We start from the raw sequence: 24455 nt of genomic DNA on the forward strand, positions 1-24455 counted from the left end.
GGAATCACAGAATGGGAATGAGACTCCTTCCAACCAAAGTTCCTCCTGATAATGGGCAAACAAGCAGCGAAAGTTCCTCCTGGTGGCAATAGACTATTTTATCAAGTGGGTTGAAGCTGAACCTTTGGCAAAAATTACAGAAGCTAAAGTGCAGGACTTCGTCTGGAAGTCAATTGTCTGTAGGTTCGGCTTATCCAGAACTCTCATTACTAATAATGGTGGCAATTTACTGGAGCAAGGTTTGCTGAATTTTGTGAGGATCTAAATATCTCCATAACTTCACTTCGGTAGCCCATCCACAGGCAAACGGTGAGGTCGAGGTGACTAACAGGACTCTGTTGCAAGGAATCAAGGCGAGACTAGAAAAAATAAAGGAAACTTGAGCAGACGAGCTTTATCATGTGTTATAGGCATACCGAACTACTCAGAGATTGCCCACAAGGGAGACCCCCTTTGCCTTAGCTTTTGGGACAGAAGCTGTGATCTCGTTTGAACTCAAGCTTCCATCGGTGTGAGTCACGGCATTCGATGAGCAGCATAACCCACAGGATCTCAAGGCCAACCTCAACTTGTTAGAAGAAAAGTAGGAGACAGCTCAAGTTCGGATGGCGGCTTACAAGCAGAAAGTAGCCCGCTACTACAATTTCTGGGTCAAAAGTAAAGCCTTCAGAGCGGGGGACCTGGTACTTCGGTGAGCCGCTGTCTCACAACCTCAGAATTAAGAGAAACTTGCCCTGAACTAGGAAGACCCGTATGAAGTCAAGGAGGTAGTCCGGACCAGAATATACTATCTAAAAGAGCTCAGAGGAGCAGACCTTCCGCGATCATGAAATTCGAAAAATCTGTGAATGTATTATCAATAACTTTATCTTAAATAAAAGTTTCATATTTTTATTTTTTTTTTTAGCATGAGCTTATAACGACAGGAAGTGACTCCCTCATACAATCAAAATTAAGCATGTTAGGAACAGAAAGAAAATCTCATCCTAACATGAACGAGATCGAAGGTCCGATTATTTAAAGACCGAATGGGGGGAGAGGCCCTTGCAACGGCCCTTATGTGCCCCCACAGCCTTGTTAAGAACAGGAGGAGAACCTCGTCCTAACATGAGCAAGGTCGAATACCCGATTACTTAAAGACCAGTGGGGGGAGAGGCCCTTGCAACGGCCCTTATGTGCCCCCACAGCCTTATTAGGAACAGGAGGAGAACCTTGTCCTAACATGAGCAAAGTCGAAGGCCCGATTACTTAAAGACCGGATGGGGGGAGAGGCCCTTGTAACGGCCCTTATGTGCCCCCACAGTCTTGTTAGGAACAGGAGAAGAACCTCATCCTAACATGAGCAAAGTTGAAGGCCCGGTTATTTAAAGATCGGATGGGGGGAAAGGCCCTTGCAACGGCCCTTATGTGCCCCCACAGCCTTGTTAGAAACAGGAGGAGAACCTCATCCTATCATGAGCAAGGTCGAAGGCCCGATTACTTAAAGACCGGATGGGGGGAGAGGCCCTTGCAACGGCCCTTATGTGCCCCCACAGTCTTGTTAGAAACAGGAGGAGAATCTCATCCTAACGTGAGCAAAGTCGAAGGCCCGATTACTTAAAGATCGGATGGAAGGAGAGGCCCTTGCAACGGCCCTTATGTGCCCCCACAGTCTTGTTAGGAACAGGAGGAGGACCTCATCCTAGCATGAGCTCAAATTAACTATGTTGGGGACAAGAGGAGAACCTCGTCCTAACACAAACAAAGACCTAGTCGATCAAGATCGGATGAGGAGAAAAGCCTTCTCAATGGCTCCTCTACATCTCCACAACCCCGTTAAGAGCAGAGAAAAAACCCTCACCTAAAGAAAAAATCCTCGCCCAAATAAAAAGAAAAAGAGAGATAAAAAGGGAAGGCGACGAACTACACTGGTGATAAGAGAAAAATAAACTACATCAAAGACATGAGGAACCTCGTCTCAATGAGGAAGGAGACTCTTATCAAAAACCCTCAGTCTCTAAGAGGGAGTTCAACACAGGCTGAGAAAAAATTGACTTCCTCAAGGGAACGAGAAGTTCGGGCCCCCAAGCTCGAGCACCGGGAGGAAGCGTCGAACTCAAACGGCCTCGAAAAGATCTACGATCATGAACAAAAAAAGCAAACCAATACGATGATGATCCGGAACCTTCAAACAACGTCGACATCGAACAAGACAAAAGACCAAAAAAAAAAAGAAGGTTCGATAAATGACGACTTAATGCAAGAATGGACAAGGTAATGAATTTTTTTTTTTCATTTTATTAGTGAAGCGTACATTACAAAGCTTGGAAGGCCAAAAAAAAAAAAAATGATAAGAAAAAAAAATATATAGAAGAACGAAAGATAAAAGAAGCTCTAAGAAAGCTCGGCTTCTTCCGACTTCGAGCTCTTAGTTCCAGTCCTTATTAGGGATTACTTTAAATTTTTGACTTCTTCTTTCAGTTCTTTGTTTCTTAACAACATCTTCCGATACATCTGGTGGAACCGCCGGCTCTCACCCTCCGACTCTCAAAATCTCTTCCTCAGAACTTCAGATTCCGCCTCGGCATCCTTGATCGATTGCTGCTCGTAGGTCAGTTGAATCTTCAGCCACTGCAGTTCGGTCTTCTCCTGTCCAAAGGCCACAAACAGTTCTTCCATGGTCCCCCTCAAGGAGCGGAGCTCATCGGAACCTTGCATAGAGATGGCCTGGACTCTCTCAGACAACTGCCTCTGAAGGCAGGCAACTTCATCGGTCGTCGTCTTGAGCTTCCTTCGGTAGTCCTCTACTTGCCCGCTCCAGTCGACTTGGTAGGCGTTGTAGTTCGCCTCGACGTCCTGTAGCTGCTTTTGAAGGTCAGAGAACTTCTTCGATCAGTCTCGATTGCGATCGGCCTGGATTGTGAGTCAGGACGAGCTCCCTTCCAACTGATCGATCTTCTCCCGTGCGGCCGTCAGTTCGACTTCGAAAGAGCTGATCTTGGAAGCCTGAGTCCAAGATCGGTCACTGGCATATTTTTGGAGTTCCTCAAGCTCCATCACAAAGTCAGCCTTCCTCCGGGTATAGTCCATGAGACCCTTTCTGTGGAGGTCTTGAAAGCGAATAGCCTCCACAGTGACTTCCGAATGGCTCTTCCTCAATCGGTGAAGTTTGTCATCCAGCTTCTTTGATTTCTTCATCAAGTGATGAACTTTCCTTCTGAGATCCCGGATCATCGACTTTAGAGAAATCCTCTGTGGTAGGGGAAGAGCTTCGGTAGGACATTGTCGTTGGGAGACAAGAGCGCCACAACTCAAATTAGTATAAGAAGACAGAAGAGAAGGAAAGGAATGCAGAAGAAGAAAAAGGAGCTCTCTGTAAAGAAGAATCCGAATTCATTGATTAAATAGTTTTTAAGTACACGAGAATGAAAAAAAGTCACCACAAAGGAAGAATACAAAATTAGAGGTTTCGGACCTCTGGAACAGAAGTGGAGGAGCTCGGCACCCCCGGAAGGTCGGTCGCAACGGCCACAGCGATCGAAGAGGTCCTGGCTGGGGGAGGACTGGCAGCGACTTCGGAAGGTCTGGCTTCATCATCGGACACCTCATCCAGGAAGCCGAGGTCCAGCTCGAAAAACTTTTCGGCCACCTTCCCTTGGCAGAGCTCGTAACCCTTGATGAAGGCATCCTGGCCGAATTGGACCTGCAGATCCTCCATCTCGAAGGAGGCCTTGAACTTCTCCACTGCTCGGGCCCCTACCTCCGAGACCAGGGACGAGATCCGCGCCTTCAGCTCGGAGTCCTGTGCCTTTAGTTCGGAGACCTCGGCTTCTGCCTTCTTTCTCTCCTCCTCCAAGGTGGCCCTCAGATCAAACAAGGTTTGTCCCTCCTTCTGCAGTGCCTTCTAGAGACTTGTGACCTCAACGATCTTCTCCTTAAGGCGAGCAGCCTCAGCCAGGCGACCTTCCTCCACCCGGGCTGCCTCCCTCTTGGCGATCTTCATCACCTCGACGTTGGCGATGAGCTGGTGTCCAATCTGCAAGAGAGACTGGGGAGTCAATATAAAGGCTAAGGAGTAAACTAAGTAAAGAAGCAAGAAGGAGAAAAAAGTGAATTGACCTACTTCAAGAAAAGATCCCAGAGAGTCCTAGACCCGCAGCTCAGGATCAGCAAGGATGATCCTCTGGACGACCTCGGGCAGAATGCACCCTTTGACCAGCCTCTTTATTAAATCCCTATTGTTGAAGGGATTTTCTCCTAGATCTTCCTCGGAGCCGTCGGCTCCCTCGACGGTAGCCTTGCGGCTATGGCTCTTGCGGGCCAGGATCTTCTTTCTCCTCCTCCTTTCGACCCCGGGTGCCCCCTCGAGACGAGTCTCTGGAGCGGGATCCTCGGTGGGGGGGCTCCTTGAAGAGGCTCGGGGGACTTCGGGCTCGACGTCGGAGGGGGTGTCGATGGCAACAGCCACCTGAGCGAGCACGACCGAGCTCGTCTCTTCTATCCTGGCTCTCTTCGTTGACCCTAAAGTCAAGGCGCCTTTTCTCTTATGGGTCTTGAGACCCTGGGCTAACCTCCGAGCCACGCCTGTGTCCATGTCTGCAATAAAAGAAGATCGACATGGCGCAGAAATAGAATAAGAGAAAGGGGAAGCAGCAAAAAAAAAGAGAAAAAAATAATAATAATACCGACAGGGTTAAGAGGACTCAAGCCGACGTTGAACAAGAGTTGTTCCTTCAGAAGTTCAGAGAGGAGGGGAGCTTGATAGGCCTCGAGCTTATTGGAGGCTTCGAGGTCATCCCTTTCCAGGCTAGAAGCCCGACGAACGGAATCCCTCAGAGAGCCTTAGGGGGGTAATCCCAGCTCCAAGGTCAGGCATCGGACATAGAAGAACCTCTCCTTCCAGTTGTGGATAGAAGAGGGGGCACCTTTCAGCAATCCCTTTCTATCAAACTAGGGGGAGAAGCACCATCAGTCCTTTGTCAAAGGGTGACGCTTGAAGGTATAGAAATTTCTGAACAGAAAAAGGGTTAGCTGGATTTCGACTAGGCGACAGAGGGAAAGAAATTCTATCAGAAATCTAAAAGAGTTCGGTGCTACAGAAACTAAAGAAATGTTTAAAAAGTGAAAGAGAGTGATGACAAAAGGCGAAAATGAAAGTCGAAGTCTGACGCGGAAAGCCTCCTGGTATAAATAGAAGCAGCCAGGGGGAGGAGCGCTGGCCCGGCCAGTTGGCCCGGGAAGCTCCAGCTCGTACTCTGGAGGAACCCCGTACTGAATCCTAATTAGTGAGAGTTTCTCCAGAGTCAGAGAGCTGGGGATGGTGTCTGGTACAAAGATCAGATGAGGTTCTTCTACCGAGCTAGAATTTTGTGGGACTGGAACGGACGAACTCCTAGAACTACTAGAGGAGGAAGTGCTGGAGGATATTATGAATCGAGTAAAAACCTTAAAAATCCTGAAAAAATTAGAAAAAATAAGAGATGGGGCGCTTGCGAAAAACTGGACAAGTGGAATGTAACAGAAGAAAAATGGAAGAAGAATAGCAAAAGAAAAAATGAAGAGGAGAGTTCTGGAACTAACCTAGACTGGTCCGAGAAGTGCAGAGATGCAGAGATGGGGATCGATTCGAAGAACGCCTAAGGCGGAAAGGGATGGAGCTCTCGGGGAAGAAGAAGGGCACCAACAGGACTCTCAGGCAAAGTGAAATCCCTAGAAGGGGGGACCGGATTTAAATAGGCAATAGGGCCCAGCGCAGTAATGATTGTGGATCTCCTCTGGCCGACCTACACTTGCCGCGTGTCCCACTCAACATGGCAGGCGGCTGATAATGGCTGACAGCTGACAAAATCATTATTGCACCGTACCTAGAGCAACGCTCCAGCAAAAATTTCGAAAAAATCTTTTTAGATCACCTTGATTTGAAAAGGCTCCAGCACCAACGTGCCAAATGCCAAAATATCTGAAAACAACCAAGTACAGAAGTCGAGGGAGGCAACTTTGGCTGTAAAAATTTCTCTGTACTTTCTTCGTTCGAAATTCGAACTCGAAAGTAGGGAGACTGGTGTTAGGTATAAATACCTCCGATCGAAGTTTGTAAAAGGCCGACCCTTCCAGGGCTTTTCCAGCGTCCGACTTTGTGTGGCGTCTTTCTGAACTCCCTCGACCGTCCGAGCTTCCATAATACCATCTGGACTTCTTCGACAATGAGCTTCTCCATTCATCTACCAGACTGCTCCAAATGCTCTCTGAGCTTCACTATCAACCGATTTTCTACAGTGATCAACTATTCTCCGAATCCCTTTCAGACTTCTTCCGGCCACGGATGACTCTACTCCGAACTCCTTTCAGACTTCATCAATATCCGAGCTTCTCTGACAATGGGATTTCTACAGTAACCAGACTCCATCCAAGTTTATATGGTGGTCGACCACCTTCTAGATTCCATCTGATCTCCTACGAGAACCGAATTTCAGTCGAACTCCTACAGTGGACGGATCCCAAACGAGCTTCTACAATGGGACAGGCTCTCCCGGCCAGGTCACTACTTCGAGCTCCCACGATAACCGATCTTTAATCGAGCTTCTACAATAAGCGGCCTCCTTTCAACATTCTACAAGAACTGGACTCCGTCTGAACTTCCATAGCAGATGGATTCCAAACGAACTTCTGGACGAACTTCTACAACAGACGGGCTCCAGCAGCTGGATTTCTATAACGACCGACTGCCTCCGGTGTCTGCTGTATCTCCCCAGCCATCAACCTTCAACAACGCCATCCGGACTTCCACAGGATCCTCCAGACTCCTCCAGCGGACGAACCTTCCCAACGCCATCCGAAGTCCACTGCCGGTCGACCCTCTGTCGGATTCCTCATGAAATTGGACTTTTTCAATAGAAAGTCTCCATCCGAGCTTCTCCTGGATTGACGAGATAGAGAGCCATTTTGCTCCATCAGACATCCCAGCCGAGCTTCAGCCGACAGATTCGAACTCTCTAGCAAGTCACGACAATGGCCACTACCCTATTCCACTCTCTGTAATGGATTCCATGTGGCTCCACCACTCTCTGGCAAGTCACAATAACGGACACCACTCCACTCTCCGTAACAAACTCCACGTGGTCCTGAACGACCCCCTGACGCCACTACTCTCCGTAACAAACTCCACGTGGTTCTGAACGGCCCACTATCAGACGATTACAGACGTCGCTGTCAATCAGTTATGCTCTCCGTCTATAAAAAGGGATCCTCAAATACGTTCTTCTCTAAGCTCAAAATTCTATCTCGAAATTCTGCCAAAATTTCATTTGAGCACTCCATTTCTGTGGAAGCAGAGTACTGACTTGAGCGTCGGAGGGTCATGTCGGAGTACCTCCAACTCTGGTTTAGACTTCCCTTGCAGGTCCCGACGGCGGCCGCGGTCATCTCAACTCCAGCTTCTCCGACTTCTGTGAAATTCTGTACCAACAAGCCATATTCCCTAACGTGTTTAGTTTGTAATTGGAATCAGAATCGGAATAGGATTTGAATATTGAAAAAGAGTCATGATTGAAGTTTGAGGGATGAGGGCATTTCCATTCTTCTTTGGAATCACAGAATGGGAATGAGACTCCTTCCAATTAAACTGTTGAAATTAGAATCATTCATTCTCATTTCAAAGCTCAATTTCCCTAACCAAACATATCTTATATATATATTCTAATAGGTTTATCATTAAACTCTCTTCTCCACCGCTAGCTCCTCTTAATGGTTAACCATACATTCTTGCCATCTAAGAATAAGTTATCCAAGCTTCCAAGAAGGCCCTATCTTTTAATTCAGTCTGGACAATGCTGCGCAACCCCCAAGTAGCACCCATACCTAAGAAAGCAGGGTCACAAATTAGATTCCATTTCGCTTTCACTTGGGGTGCATTTGGTTAGCTATTAAAAAAATATTTTTTTATTTTTAATTTTTAAAAAATAAAAATTAAAAAATAATATTTGATAACATCATGAAAAGTAAAAAATTAAAATTAAAATAATTAAAATAATTATTTTATATGCAAAGCAAAAATTTTTTACTTTTCAAAATTTATTTTTCTATTTTTTTTGCTTCCGCACATCTAAAATATTAAACCAAAAAATAAAGAGCCCGAACCCTTCTCCCTCATCGAGTTCTTCACATCCCCACCTCCTTCTCCCTCACTTTCTGAACCTTTCTCCCTCATCGAGCTCTTCACCTACCGTCCTCAATCGTTGCTTTTTACTTTATAGCAATAGAGTTATCAAACATACTTTTTATTTTTTTTATTTTTACTTAATAGTAAAAATCAAAAAAAAATAAAAAATATTTTTTAAAAATCAAAAATAAAAAATATAACCAAATGCATCCTTTTATATATATATATATATATATATATATATATATATATATATATATATATATATATATATATATATATATAATATGCTTCACTGCCTTGCAATCATTTAAGCCAGGCCTGTTTGTGTACATTAGCTATAGAATAAGACCAGATGAAAAGTGATACTAGAGTCTTGGTTGATGTCAAAGTCGTGGCAAGACCACCAAGTCTGTTGCAATAAATTATCAACAAACGTGTTGGACGGGTACCAGGAAAATAAGCCTATGTCATGACTTCCCTTTTCTCCTGTTGGATCTTCGCCTGGTTGGTATCAGCTCAGTTTGGTTTACTTGCATGACTAACAGAAATAATTCGACGTTGCAATCAGTGTATATATATTGCACTCATAATGATTAAAATCAAAGACTTGTCGGCCATGTTTGTCTTAAAAGTAAAAGTCTGGCAGGCCACATGGCATGTGGAAGGAGACGAGTAGTGGTGGAGGAAATACATGCATACATATTCTACGGAGATTAGATGGGTCAGCCCTATCCCCCTCGCAGAATCTTCATTGGATCTGCGAGAATAGGTTAGTACAGGAGCTTACAAAAGAAAGCATTTATCATTATCTTTATAGCTATTTATTTGTAGGGTCACTGATCCATTGACTGGACTTCTTTTCTATTTATTTTTTTGTTTTTCTCTCTTGATCACAGAACATTGGCTGGACTTTTAGTCTAAAGCATGGAGTAGTTCAGATGATTTATCATTTATTATTAGGCCCGTTTAACCTTAACAGAGATCATAATAGCATGTACTTCTTGTAAACTGCTAACTAGTCAAGTATGCATAACTAACATATTTTAGGCAATAGTACCACTTAATATATAGTGATAGCACCTGTGAGGAAGGTAGCTAATTCAACAAACTTGTATGTTTAAAAATAAAATATAATTGTGATTCTGATGAACCAAATGTCTGATAAAGAAAAGAAAATAAATGATTGTGATTCAGATCTTTTCATTTATATGAAGTCACACGATGATCTATATCATTTTATTTGATTCAATGGTCCTCTACGGTTATGTTTGGGTTCATAGTTCTTATTATCATTTCACACACAATCCAGAATTGCTTGGTCAAGAATCTGGGAGAATTAATTTTTAAAACATCATGAATCAATTCTGGATACGCTCCAATTTTGTGTACCACCCATTCCAATATTGTAGGATGCACTCATGTTTAATATTTTGAAAATCTAAATTCTATTTTGGAATGAAGAATTGGCATAATGATAATAATAATTATTATTCTTGATTTCATAATGATATCTTTACTTGGTGGCGCAAGAGCAGCTCAAAAAATTCCAAACAAACCAATTCCTCGGGTATGTCTCCACTTTAATAGGCTTAGCCAAAGTAGCCTTAAGAGTGGGAACAAAGATTGGCGAATAAACTACTCTCATAATTATTTCAACTAATAAAAAATTAGAAGGCAAAACCATCGCATATATTTTTGTACTTAGTGACTCACAACCAAAGCATGTCCAACTAAGAAACTCCTCATGATGCTAATGAGATGCTGAAGAATTTTGTAGAGTGCTCATGTTGGTGAGCTAAAATTATTTTTTGATATTTAACAAAAGACTTATCCTAGCTTGATTGTCATTATGTGCTTTCAAGATGAATCCGCGTGTCTCATGCCATGGAAAGCACAAACTATGTCTAAGTCTTTTTTTTTTGGTAGAGAATGTCCAAGTATTATTAATCCTTATTAGGAAAGGTGGGGGACATATGTAATTATTGAACATTGGTTTCTAATAGTATTTTCTAATGTAGATCATCTTCAACATGATGGATTGTCAGTTTTGAAAGGCATTGATTATGAACCTGTAAAGATTTTATCAAATTTAAAACATAAAGTATTTACATACGTACATATATGTACATATACGCATGGATGTATGTATATATGTGTGTATTGTATGACTTCTTTTAGAGACTAGAAATATAAAGCTATATATAGAGATTGTACTGCTGCATTGGGGAGGGGAGGTGTGAGGTTTGCGGGGTGGCGGTGCGGGTGGCCTTATCTCCTTCATTGACTCGATTAATTTTTATTTTAAATATTTTAGTTTTTAATATAAGGAAAAAAACCTATCATATATCATCAAGAGGATGAATTAATGTGATAAAAAAGCATATTAATATCTAAAGGACGGCGAGGAAGAATAGTATCCTAAAGTTTTACCCTTTGTAAAATAGTAAACGTGTTTAGAGTTTGCTATTTTCTATCCTTCAGAAATCTTGAAAATAGGGCTAGTCATAAGAAAAACCATGACCGGACAAAATCATGCCCCGGAAGATCCAAAAGCATAGACCCTAAAAGATCTATCAGTAAAGAGTTAGTCGCAACTTTCAAGTCAATATAATATGAATTTAATTTTTTATTTAACTTGTTGAGAGGTGCAGTTTGATGAAATGTTCCATCTATTTTTAGGGCATGGAGGCACTCCATGACCCAATCATGTAAAAGCTTAAGTTCTAAAAGATTGGATTTACTATTGCAAAAACTCTCACCTTCCCATTGCCTTCTAGCTTAATGTGAAACTGTCCAGCTTCATGTCAACTCGTCGTAGAGTCCTATCAAATTCATTGGGTAGGAAGCACCAATCAAGATCTAAGAAATATCTGTTGAAGCAAAATAGATGCTATCTTTAATAGAAATAGATTTCACTCTAGGTTCAATTTTTTTTTTTTTTAGTTTCTCTTCTTCCATTGTTTCTACCAAATAGTTGTTGCAAGCATGTCCACCTGACTCTTGATAGGAGATCGAGTGATCGCTAATTTAAACTTTATTTCTCAAGTAATACTAATTTTTCTATCATAGGGATATCTCTAAAATGCGGGAAAAAAAAAAAAATTGTTTTTGATTAAGAGTTGCCTCTATATACGCACACACACACATAGATGGATATATAGCTGACCATGATCTTTTGGGAGGTCAATCAAAAATCATATTGTTGTTAGTTGAAAAAGCAAAGATCTTATAAACCTTTTAAACGCTTTGCATGCTATAGGAATCTCATGAGCAAGCTGATCATGGAAACATAAAAATTCGTGATGATATTGACTGTCAAAATACGTATGCTTGACCATCTATGAATAACCAGCATTTAAAAGTCCCTTGAGGTTGTTAGAATCAGCAAATAGATGTCCCTCCCTCTAATCCAAGCCCATAATTCACACTTCTGCAAGCCCAACTTATCCTTACCCAAGCACTTATATGTGTAAGCGTGGTGTGATCCTAAGATGAGTTGACCAAGCCTGTTTTTACAGTGAACTCGAGTTGTTCGTGTTAATTTAATCATTTGGAGCTCCCTTTGACAATTTTATGATAATAAATATCACCCACATCGCACAGGAGGATACTTGCTTTTCATTGTAAATATCACCCACATCACACGGGACGAAACTTGCTTTTCATTGCCATATCACGCAAACAAAAAATAGAATTTGAGAGCAGACCGAGACTTTTGTGGAAAAGCATATTGCGAGGAGCATTCATATATTCATATAATTTATATAATACAAGGTACAGTTGTAACGAAAAGTCCAAGTAGGATTCATATTTTAATACATTAATTCTCCTGGTAATGCTTCTTGCCAATCGTGGTCAACTTTTTCATGCCCACCACCATGACTTCAACACGCACAATAAGGCTACAAACAAAAAAAAAGAAAAGAAAAAACACGCACAAGAAGGCCAAACCTTCCACTAGCTTTATGATATCCCTCCCTGCCAAACTTAGCGGTGCTTTATTTGGGATAGCATAGACCTGATCTCCTTACTGTTGGGCCTCTCCTTCGGCTCATCCACTGTGCAAAAACAAGCAATCTTAAGCACCAGCAACATCTGCTCCTCAAACCCATTCCCCACCAGCTTATTATCTATCGCCGCCCGCGGGTTTGGCGAGTTCATCATGTTCCTCACCCACTTCACCAAGCTCATCTCATGCGTTTCCTGGAAGAAGTCATCCGATGGCGTCTTACCAATCACCAGAGCCGCCAAAATCACTCCAAAACTGTAGATATCGCACTTTGCTGTAAACTTCAGCGTCTGGTGATACTCTGGTGCAATATATCCCACGGTCCCGGCAAGATTCGAGGTGGTTATATGAGTGTTGGTATCAGGCATCTCCTTAGCTAAGCCAAAGTCTGCTATTCTCGCCTCCATGTCATCATCCAACAAAATATTTGCTGGCTTGAGATCTCTGTGAATTATCTGAGGCTTGTGGTGGATGTGAAGATACTCCAAGCCAGCGGCGATTCCAGTTGCTATCTTGTGCCTCATGAGCCAATCCAACTCTCGCCGGCCCTCCCAGACCTCCTTAAGCACATCCTGAAGGCTTCCATTCTTCATGTATTCATAGATTAAGTAATGGCAATCCGGTCGGGGAACATGAGCTAGCAGCGGGAGTAAATTCCGGTGACGGATATAGCCAACGGTCCGAATCTCCGACCGAATCTGCCGCATCCACTTGTCGAGCAGCTTGCTCTCCTCATCAGTAGGTTCAGTATTGTCAATGTTCCTTCTCATGACTTTCTTGATAGCGATCGCCCTTCCGGGTCTCTCTGGCGTACCGGGTAGTTCGGCCTTGTAGACTTCGCCGCAACCGCCCCGGCCGATGACCTCCAAAGAAGCGAGTCCGTCCTCCTTCTCCAAGAATGCGAGGTGTTCGGCTCGCTTGATGATTGGGCTGAAGATGGATGGCCCTCCCGGATTCTTGTACCGGCCCCGGATGCAATTGATCAGGAGTCGGAAAAGGACGGAAAGAATGAGACCGGAGACTACGCCGGCTACCGAGCCGACAAGGAAGCCGATGATCCAGTTTCGCACCCGGTGCTTGTGCTTGTGATGATGATGCGAAGGCGACGATGATGGCGCCGGTGCCGGCGCGGTGGCAGTGGATGAAGAATTGCCCTTTCTTGAAGAATTGTTGGTTGAATTGTGAGCTTTGGTGGCATTCTCGGCGAAGATGTATCGGTTCGGGAGAAGGCTCCGACGCCTGGGGGAGTTATCAGAGGCTGGTTGGGTGACGAGGCTGGGGTTGTTTGAGAGGTCGAGATGGCGGAGCTTGGGGAAGGAATTGAGAGAACGGGGGACGGGGCCGGAGAAGAGGTTGCCGGCCAGGGAGAGGTTCTCGAGGTAGGGGAAGCGGCGGAGGAAGGAGATGTTGCCGGAGAGGCGATTGGAGGAGAGGTCGAGGGAGCGGAGGTTGGAGAGGGAGCCGACCTCGCGGGGGACGTTGCCGGAGAGGCGGTTGCCACGGAGGTCGAGCACGCGGAGGGCGCGGCAGCGAGCGAGCTCGCGGGGAGGCCACCGGAGAGGCGGTTGCCGGGGATGGAGAGCTCGCGAAGGGCTGGGAGACGGCCGACGGCGGGGGAGAGGAAGCCGGCGAGGCCTGCGTCGGGGAGGGTGATGCGGGTGGCGGCGCCGCTGGCGTCGCAGGTGACGCCCAGGGTGAGGCAGGGATCGCCGGATACGGTGTAGCCGAGATCGGAAAGGAACCGGAGGAGGGAGTCGGATTCGACACCAGCGACGGCAATGGCGGCGGCGGAGAGGAGGAGGAGGAGGCGTATAGCCATGGCTTTTGTTGGTAAATGTACAGCCATGGTTTGCGACTGGCGAGGAGGTGCGAATTTAGCGGGGCAATTAAAGAGGATTGGGTTGTGGAAAAATTGGAACACCGGGAGAGGAAATAGACGGTGATGGAACGGCCGCGGAAAAAATGGGCGGGTTGGATTGGTTGGAAGACTTTGGGGTCAACCATTGAGTGTCGATGTTCCGATGAATGACCGTGTGACGTTGACTGGATGTTTCTGGCATGTCGTATTATTTTATTTAGATTACTCGGTGTTGTTTGATTGGACAAAATGAGTGTTTGGTGTTGGAGTCTTTGTAGGTAGCACGCTGCCGTCCCAAACGTGAAGAGTATGGAGGAAGCGTTCCTTACGCGCCTTGACCGCTGAATAGGGACGATGTGACAAACAGCATAGCAAAATTCTACACGCATGATAGGGGTGATTTTGTTTTTTTTTTTTTTTTTGGTAGGAGTTAAGTATTTCTCAATTTAGTTACAGCAAGAGAGACATGGTAGAGGAGCCCAGACCTGTTTCTGGCAATCAGGAGTCAAGTGGGTTTTTATTTGAAACCAGAAGAAAAAAAAATCCTGATAATAGGCCTGACGTTAAAAGGATGCAACTATAGAAAACTGGAGGGGCAGTCAGACTTGAGGAAGAGCACCTTAGCCCGACTTGAAAGTCTTATAGGTTTCCGTATTATTATTTTAGATAGCATTTATGTTGTCCAACTAGATAATCCAAGAGCTTCTTAACAAGCTGATTGTTGTCGATGATACTTACTTGAAGAAGACTTGAATGTTTGTACTTAATGCATTATTTTTTCCTCTTGATTGTCCTCATAAAATTTAAGAGAAATTGATTTAGAGGTGATTGAACTTTTTTGAATGTAGTAAATGCTGAAAATGAACTTCTTTTTCTTTGAATGTATTCTCTCTTTTGTTCACTTGGTTTCTCTTATATCTTAATTCAATTCCCATAAAGTTTGATGTCTTTTGAACCCAATTCTAACATTTTTTGTTCGTTGGAGATCAAAACTAGCCATTAAAAATTTTTCTAGATGAAACATGACCTTCCGTAGAATTAGCTGTTTAAACTGTCAAAGGCTCAAGAGTCGATTTGCAGACTCAAAAGTCGACTCGTGAAGGCCCAAGAGTCAAGTCACGTAGAGCATGAGTCGACTTGACCTCAGGACTTTGAAAATTATTGTTTTATCTTTCTTGAGAGAATTGGCTCGTCAGATGAGAAGTCGACTCGTCTAAATCCAAAAGTCGACACACCATATTCATGAGTCGACTCTTACAAGTTGTGTCAAAAATCTGTCTTCTAGCCCACTAAGAGAGTCGACTCACAGATTATGCCAGCCTGCATGCCAGTCCCAGAGCATGCTAAAGTCGACTCATCTGAGCCATAAGTCGACTCGTTGTTCTCAATTTAGCTTTTTTTTCTTTGAATTCATCTCCAAATTTGATTTTCTTATTCAAACATATCCCAAGTGATTTCAAGGCTAACCAAAAAATATTTACTTCCTATGAAATCATCCTCAAAGCAAACTTCAAAGATATTAGATCTTTTTTATACTTTAATATTTTATAATTATCAAAATTATTCCTTGGATCGATAATTTGATTTGGTTATGAAGTAAAAATTTATGAAAACATAGAAAATTATCTCAATAAGTTGAAAGAAAAAAATTATTTTATGGGATGAATTATTTTTTGACATTTGGTTGGAGGGTTAAATGGAGAAATAATTGAGTGCACCAATTTCACGATTATGTAGATTTTATTATCGGGACAAAATTTTCCTCAAATGTTTTGATATGGTTAAAAGTAGATAAGGGCAAAATTATAATTGAGAGTATAGGTTTCTCCTATTCCATACAATAATTCCATGTTGCTCTTTTGACATAATTGAATAAAGCTTTTTTTGTGGCTGTTGATGCCCAAATCCTGTCTGACCATGGTTTGATGATTTGGAGGCATGGAGAGTGCAGATCGATTCATTGACGATTCATGGTGGTTGAGAAGAGAGCATCAATTTACCATTGAGAGTTGTGAGTCTGCATGCCCATTAGAGTGGATCCAGCTGAGTCTCTTTTGATGCTTAAGTCAAGCAAGGCTTTAGAATAATATAGAGAAATAGAATGAAAAGATATAATGAAAAGGATTAGAGTAGAGTGATCTCTATGGATCATTTGGCCTTGATTGTTCGATCTGTAGTGCTCAGCATAGGAGCTTGGCCATTAAGAGCTAGAGGTGATAATAGGTCGGGTATTGATAATCTATCTCACTAGAAAAAAAATTATATCCATATCCACTCCATATCCATCTTGGGTTAGGCTCCAAGGATTAGTCAAGTTGGATCAAGTATACCCCAATCAATCTTCTTCTCTGGTCTTCTTTCTCCATCTCCACCACCGCCCGCTACCCCATCCCCAAACCCTACAAAATATCATGCTTCCACCAAGATTAAGCTCTCAAAACCACAAGGGACCGACTCACACTGCCATAACTTGCATAAAATCCCATATTCCTAAGAAAAAACCCCAATCGGAACCTAAAGCCCCTCTAATCTCCCTTAGGTGCTCTCCTCCTCCAATCAGGACGAAGTTACACGGCCACAACTTGCACAAAATCCCATAAGCTCGAGAAAAAAATAGCTGTTAGAAACTTTTTTAAAATAAAATAGGATGTTTTGCAGAACTAGCCATTTGAACTATCAAAGACTCAGGAGTTGACTCATAAAAGTCTAAGAGTTGACTCATGAACGTCCAAGAGTCGACTCACATAGAGTATTAGTCGACTCAACTAAAGATCTTCAAAAGCCATCATTCTATCTTTTCTGAGAGAGTCGGCTTATCAGATGAGGAATCAATCGACTAGCTCATCCAAGTCCAGTAGTCTGACTCTCTATATCAATGAGTCGACTCTTGTAGGTTGTGTCAAAAATCTATCTTCTGTCCCACTGAGAGAGTCGACTCATGGGTTCCATGAGTCTATTCGTAGGGTGTGCCAGCCTATGTACCAGTCTGAGAGCGTGCTAGAATTGACTTGTCTAAGTCATGAGTCGACTCATGGGTTCCATGAGTCTATTCGTAGGGTGTGCCAGCCTATGTACCAGTCTGAGAGCGTGCTAGAATTGACTTGTCTAAGTTAGTCGACTCATTATTCTCAATTTAGCTTTTGTCTTTGAATTCATCTCCAAACTTGATTTTTCTAACTCAAACACATCCTAAGTGATTCCAAAGCTAACCAAAAAGTATTTACTTCCTACAAAATCATTCTCAATATAAATTTTAAAGATATTTGATCTTTTTTATACTTTAATATTTTTTAATCATCAAAGTCATTCCTTGAGTCAACAATTTGATTTGGTTATGAAGTGAAAATTTATGAAAACATAGAAAATTATCTAGATAAGTTGAAAGAAAAAAAAATTATGGAATAAATTATTTTTTGATATTTGGTTGGAGGTTTAAAAGGAGAAATAACTGAGTGTATCAATTTCATGATTATGTAGATTTTATTATCGGGATAAAATTTTCCTCCATTGTTTTGATATGGTTTGTTGGTGCAAAAATCTGCTTGCGCCGGAGAAGCTGGAGTCGGGGAAGCCGCGGTCGCCGCCGGGACCTGCAAAGGAAGTCTAAACCGGAGGTGGGGTTGCTCCGGCAAGACCCTCCGACGCTCAAGTCAGTTCTCTGCCTCAACAAGAATGGAGTGCTCAAACGGAGAATTTAGCAGAGTTTTTAGATAAGAAATGAGCTTAATCAATAACGTATCTGGATCCCCCCCTTTTTATAGGCGGAGGAGGTAACGGATTGATGGCGACGTCTGTAACTGTCTGATCATGGGCCGCCCATAGTCAGGAGGAATTTATTGCGAGAGGTAGTGGAGCGGAATCATGGCCATCACCGCAGCTCGCCACGTGGAATCTGTTGCGAGGGGTGGAGCAGCGTCCGTTGTCGTGACTTGCCATCGGACGGGAGAATCGCCCAGTATCCGTCGCAGGAGGTGGAGCAGGTTCGTAGCTGTTATGGTGGCCTGCCAGGGGATAGTGAAGCTGTGCGGAATCCGCCATAGGAAATGGAGCAGAGCTGCGATGGCTACCGCGGCTTGTCAGGGAATGACGGAGCTGTGCGGAATCCGCCGCAGGAAGTGGAGCAGGATCGCGGCCGTTATGGTGGCCTGCCAGGGGGCGTGGATCTGTTGATCGAAGCTCGGCAGTAGTCGGAGCCCGGCCTCTGTAGAGGTCCGGGAGAGGTCCTCCTGGCGGTTGGGGTCGTGGGTGGAGTCTGACTTCCGTGGGAGTCCGGCGGAACCCTCTCGGAGCTGAAGTTGGGGCGGAACCCGGCTCCCGTAGGAGTCCGGGCGGAACTGTGCCGTAGTCGATGTCGGAGACGGAGCCCGGCTCCCGTAGGAGTCCGGGCGGAGTCCTCTGCAATCAAAGTTAAAGGTGAAGTCCGGCTCCCGTAGGAGTCCGGGCGGAGCTTACCAGCAGTTAATACTGAGAGCGGAGCCTGGCTCCCGTAGGAGTCCGGGCGGAGCTGTGCTGTAGTCGATATCGGCGACGGAGCCTGGCTCCCGTGGGAGTCCGGGCGGAGCTGTGCTGTAGTTGACATCGGAGGCGGAGCCCGGCTCCCGTAGGAGCCCGGGCGGAGTCCTCTGCAATCAAAGTTAAAGGTGAAGTCCGGCTCCCGTAGGAGTCCGGGCGGAGCTGTGCTGTAGTTGACGTCGGAGGTGGAGCCCGGCTCCCGTAGGAGTCCGGGCGGAGCTGTGCTGTAGTTGACGTCGGAGGCGGAGCCCGGCTCCCGTAGGAGTCTGGGCGGAGTCCTCTGCAATCAAAGTTAACGGTGAAGTCTGGCTCCCGTAGGAGTCCGGGCGGAGCTTACCAGCAGTTAATATTAAGAGCAGAGCCTGGCTCCCGTAGGAGTCCGGGCGGAGCTGTGTTGTAGTTGACATCGGAGGCGGAGCCCGGCTCCCGTAGGAGTCCGGGCGGAGCTGTGCTGTAGTTGACGTCGGAGTCGGAGCCCGGCTCCCGTAGGAGTCCGGGCGGAGCTGTACTGTAGTTGACGTCGGAGGCGAAGCTCGGCTCCCGTAGGAGTCCGGGCGGAGCTGTGCTGTAGTTGACATCGGAGGCGGAGCCCGGCTCCCGTAGGAGTCCGGGCGGGGCTGTGCTGTAGTTGACGTCGGAGGCGGAGCCCGGCTCCTGTAGGAGTCCGGGCGGAGTCCTCTGCAATCAAAGTTAAAGGTGAAGTCCGGCTCCCATAGGAGTCCGGGAGGAGCTTACCAGCAGTTAATACTGAGAGCGGAGCCTGGCTCCCGTAGGAGTCCGGACGGAGCTGTGCTGTAGTTGACGTCGGAGGCGGAGCCCGGCTCCCGTAGGAGTCCGGGCGGAGCTGTGCTGTAGTTGACGTCGGAGGCGGAGCCCGACTCCCGTAGGAGTCCGGGCGGGGCTGTGCTGTAGTTGACGTCGGAGGCAGAGCCCGGCTCCCGTAGGAGTCCGGGCGGAGTCCTCTGCAATCAAAGTTAAAGGTGAAGTCCGGCTCCCGTAGGAGTCCGGGCGGAGCTTACCAGCAGTTAATATTGAGAGCGGAGCCTGGCTCCCGTAGGAGTCCGGCTCCCGTAGGAGTCCGGGCGGAGCTGTACTGTAGTTGACGTCGGAGGCAGAGCTCGGCTCCCGTAGGAGTCCGGGCGGAGCTGTGCTGTAGTTGACGTCGGAGGCGGAGCCCGGCTCCCGTAGGAGTCCGGGCGGGCTGTGCTGTAGTTGACGTCGGAGGCGGAGCCCGGCTCCCGTAGGAGTCCGGGCGGAGTCCTCTGCAATCAAAGTTAAAGGTGAAGTCCGGCTCCCGTAGGAGTCCGGGCGGAGCTTACCAGCAGTTAATATTGAGAGTGGAGCCTGGCTCCCGTAGGAGTCCGGGCGGAGCTGTGCTGTAGTTGACGTCGGAGGCGGAGCCCGGCTCCCGTAGGAGTCCGGGCGGAGCTGTGCTGTAGTTGACGTCGGAGGCGGAGCCCGGCTCCCGTAGGAGTCCGGGCGGAGCTGTGCTGTAGTCGATATCGGCGGCGGAGCCCGGCTCCCGTAGGAGTCCGGGCGGAGCTGTGCTGTAGTCGATTCCGTCGAGAGTTCCGGCTGTGGGTATTTTATACCCAACACCAGTCCCCCTACTTCCGAGTTTGAATTTCAAATGAAGGAAGTACACAAAGAGAGATGGGCACAGCCGGAACCGTCCCCTCGAATCCTGCGTACTGCCGCCTCCAGATATTTTGGCATTAAATGAGCGCGTGCCGGAGTCTTTTCGAATTGGAGCGGTACGAGGGACGCTTCAAAAATCCTGCAGGTACACTGGCCTAGGTATGGTGCAATTATGATCCTGCCAACCGTCAGCCGCTTTTAGCCGTCTGCCAGGGGGAGTGGGACACGTGTTGGATGCGGACTGGCCTGGGGGATTCGTGATCATTATGGCGCCAGATCCCAGGGTCTATTTAAACCCATCCTCCCCCCTTCAGGCGTCCTACTCCATTCCTGAGTTTTTGCCGGTGTCTGTCTTCTCTTCGAGAGCCCTGCTTTAGTGAGCGTCTTCTCGAGCCGTAGGCGCCTCCCGTTTCTCGTCCCCCAGGTCCCTCAGAGTAACATAGGTTAGTGCCAACCTTCCTCTCAACGCCTAGGGGCTTCTCCCCTCGTCATCACTTTTGTGCGTCCCTCCGAGTCAGCCTCTGGCCATTTGTTCCCCCTTCGGTCTGTCTTTTTGGGGTCCTTTAGATCCTTCCTTCGAAACTACTCAAAATGTCCTCTGGCTCTTCTACTCCCGGCAGTTCCGAGAGTTCTTCTGCTTCAAATCCCCAGTTCCCCGTGGATGAACCTGCGTCCGGGGTTGAGCCTCGCCCGGTTTTCGCATCGGGCGTCATTCCGTGTTCGTCGACTTCGGAGGAACTCCTTCTGGTAAGGGTTCGGTATGGGATTCCTCCGGAGTACGATCTGGAGCTCCCTGGTCCCTCCGATCGGGCCTGCACTCCTCCCCCCGATCGCTTCTGTTTGTATCAGGAAGCGTTCCGTGCCGGACTCCAGCTTCCGCTTCCTGCCTTCGTCGCTGCCTTCTTCCGCTTCTTGGACATCTCTCTTGCTTCCGTGGCCCCGAACTCCTTTAGGTTTCTGATAGGGTTTCTCTCCCTCTGCCACATAGTCGAGGTTCAGCCATCTCTCTCCTTATTTAGGCATTTTTATACCTTCAAACGCCATCCTTCGGTGAAGGACTGGTGGTACTTCTCCCCTCAGTTCGGTAAGAAGGGGTTGCTGAAGGGCGCCCCTTCTTCGATTCACAATTGGAAGGAGAAATACCTCTTCGTCCACTACCCGACCTTGGAACTGGGCCTGCCCCCTTGGGGTTCTCTGAGGGATTCCATCCGTCGGGCTCCCAGCCTGGGTGAGGACGACCTCCAGGTCGCCCAGAAGCTTCTAACTTATCCCGCTCCTTCTCTTCCTAATCTTCTGAGGGAGCAGCTTCTTTTCAACATCGGCCTCAGCCCCCAGGATCCAGCGAGTATTTGCCTTATCTCTTCTTTTCTTGTCTTCCTCTTCTTCTTCTCCACTTTTCTTCTTTTCCTTCTCTCTCTTCTTCTTCTTCTTCTTTTTTTTTTTTTTGATCGATGTTGCTTCTTTTTCCCTTTTTCCCTCTTCCTTATCATTTTTTTTTTTTTTAGCAATGGATGCCGAAGCGACGCGGATGCTTGCCAAGGGTATGAGAGCTCAGAAGAGAAAGGGCGCGGCGACCTCTGGATCGGCGAAGAGGGCCAAGGCGGAGGAGACGAGCTTGGCTGCGCCCGTCCAGGCGGCCCCGGCCATCGATATTCCTTCAGATGCCGAGCCAGCGGCTCCCCGGGCTTCCTCGAGGAGCCCGCCGACTGGGGCCCCCGCTCCAGGAGTTCGCCCCACGGAGGCACCCACCGCGGGGAGGAGGAGGAAATCGGTGGCTCGCAGGGCGAGTAGCCACCGAGCCGCTGCAGACGAGTCTGTCTGCTCCGAAGGGGGATCGGAAAACCCCTTCAACGATAAGAACCTGATCAGGCGGCTGCTCGACGGCTGCATCCTGTCCGACGTCGTAGAGAGGATTGACCGCACCGATCTCGAGCAGCGGGCTTGGGACTCTTTGGGGTCCTTCCTCGAGGTAAGCGGATATTTATTTACATGGTCACTCGGCCTTTGTCGTAATTCTCTATCCGTCCTTGCAGATTGGGCACCAGCTCTTTGCTTATGTCGAGGCGACGAGCCGCATGAGAAGGGACCTCCTTCAAGCGGAGGAACGCTGCCAAGCCGAGGTTGCTCGCCTCCAAGCAAAGACGGCCGAAGTAGTCGCCCTCCAGGAGGCCCTGGAAAGAGAGAGGCAAGCCCGGGAAGAGGAGAGACAAGCCCGGGAAGAGGAGAGATGGATCTTGGGGGAGTCGGCGAGGAAGGCGGAGGTCGAGGTCACCCATTTGGTCGAGCAAACCCCGGTTCTGATCTCGGAGGCCAGGGCCCTTGCGGTGGAGGAGTTCAAGGCCTCCGCGGAGATGAGGGACCTGAATGTCCAGTTCGGTCAGGAGGCATTTACCAAGGGGTTCGAGCTCTGCCAAGAGAAGGTGGCCAGCAAATTTCTCGAACTCGACCTCGACTTTCTTGAGGAGTCTGAAGACGAGGCCGGCCCCTCGTCCGCTGCCACCGCGGTCGCACCCCCCGCGCCGAGTTCTCCACCTCCTGCCCCTGAGGTCTGAGACCTCCGATCTTGTGCCCTTATTTTGTCGCCATATTTCCTTTCTGTTTGTCTTCAAAATTATTCAATCAATAAAGTTGAATTTCTTGTTGTGGATGGCTTCTCCCTCCCCTCCTCCTTCCTTCTGCTTCCCTTCTTGCAATGAGTTGATCTCTAATGCTTGCACCTTCCAACGACAGTGCCCTGCTGAAGCACTCCCCTTGCCCCTGGGGGTCCCGCTGAAATCGACAATCCAGCGGTTGAAAAAGGAGGTCCTCCACCTGACGAAGAAGTTGAAGAAGTCGGAAGGCGAGCTCCGCAAATCGAGAGAAGGCCATTCTGAAGCCGCCGCTGAGGCCGCCCACTTTCGGAGTCTCCAGGTGAAGGCAATCATGGAATACAGCCGGAGGAAGGCGAACTTCACAAAGGAGCTCGAGGAATGCAAGAAGAGCACCAGCGATCGAATTTGGGCCCAAGAAGCCAGGATCAGCACCCTTAAGGTGGAACTATCAGCCGCGAAGAGAAAGATCAGCCATCTGGAAGGAAACTCATCCCGGCTCTTGGCCCAGGTTGATGATGAACAGAAGTGGTCGCAGAAGGTATCCGACCTCCAGAAGCAGCTTCAGGATGCCGAGATGAGTTACGACGTGCAGCAGGCCAGCTGGCGCCGGCAAGTGGAAGAGTATAAAGGGAGATTCCGGACGACGGCTGACGAGGTCGTTCGCCTTCAGGGGCAGCTGGTTCATAGGGCGCAGCTTACTTCCGCCCAAGATTCCGAAGAGCTCCAAGCCCTGAGAGGCACTGTTGAAGGGATTTCTGTCTCCCTCGGGGAGAAGACAGCCGAGCTGCAATAAGTGAAAATCCAACTGACACTTAAGCGGAAGGCCGTCGCAGACGCGGAGGCGGAGTCCGAAGTTTTGCGGAAGTGGCATCGAGAAGCGGAGGCTGAGAGCCAGCGACTTCGTCGGGCGCTCCAGGATGCGTTGTGAAATAGGGAAGAACTAGAAGAAGCAATGGAGAACCTGAGGCAGTCCTGGTTGAGGGATGGAGTAGATAACCCCAGGTCGGAGGGAGCAGGACCTCCTTAGAGCTCTTTTGTCTTTTTGTCTTATCATGTGGTTATTTCCTTTTTGTCGTTTTGTCCTTCTTTCCTTGGCCATCCTGGCCCTGTAGTGCATATATCGGAAATAAAATGAAAAGAGCATTTTGCGTTACCTTGTCCGCGCGCCGCACTAATATTGTCGTCTGCTGAATCTTTCTTGTCGTTTGACTTGTTTGATGTAGACGTCGTCGGGGGGGGGGCTTTTTCCTTTCATCCGATCTTGTTAGGCGGCCGAGTTTCGTCGCCATCAACCCCCGCTGCAGAAGTTGCGGATGGAGCCCGGCTTCGGTAGGAGTCCGGGCCAGGTCTTCCTTGTAGGCGGAACCCGGCTCCCGTAGGAGTCCGGGTGAAGTTTTCTTTGGCGGCGGAACCCGGCTCCCGTAGGAGTCCGGGTGAAGTCTTCCTTGGCGTAGGAACCCGGCTCCCGTAGGAGTCCGGGTGGAGTCTTCCATTTTGTCTGAGCTGGCGTGAGGTTCTCCTCTCATTACCAGCCTGGCTCGTGGGGGCGCGTTAGGGCGCTGTAAGGCCTCTCCCCCATCCGGTCTAAAAGAACCGGGCCTTCGACTTTGCTCATGTCAGGACGAGGTCCTCCTCCTGTTCCTGACATGGCTGTGGGGGCACATTAGGGCGTTGTAAGGCCTCTCCCCCCATCCGGTCTAAAAGAAC

General features: G+C 47.3%; 1 pseudogene; it reads right to left on the reverse strand.

Moving 5' to 3' along the window:
* Window positions 1-11853: 11853 nt before the first annotated feature.
* LOC105031931 (leucine-rich repeat receptor-like serine/threonine/tyrosine-protein kinase SOBIR1) lies at window positions 11854-14034 on the reverse strand (annotated as a pseudogene).
* Window positions 14035-24455: the final 10421 nt, after the last annotated feature.

The sequence above is a fragment of the Elaeis guineensis genome, chromosome 9, assembly GCF_000442705.2.
Source record: "Elaeis guineensis isolate ETL-2024a chromosome 9, EG11, whole genome shotgun sequence".
Lineage (NCBI taxonomy): Eukaryota > Viridiplantae > Streptophyta > Magnoliopsida > Arecales > Arecaceae > Elaeis > Elaeis guineensis.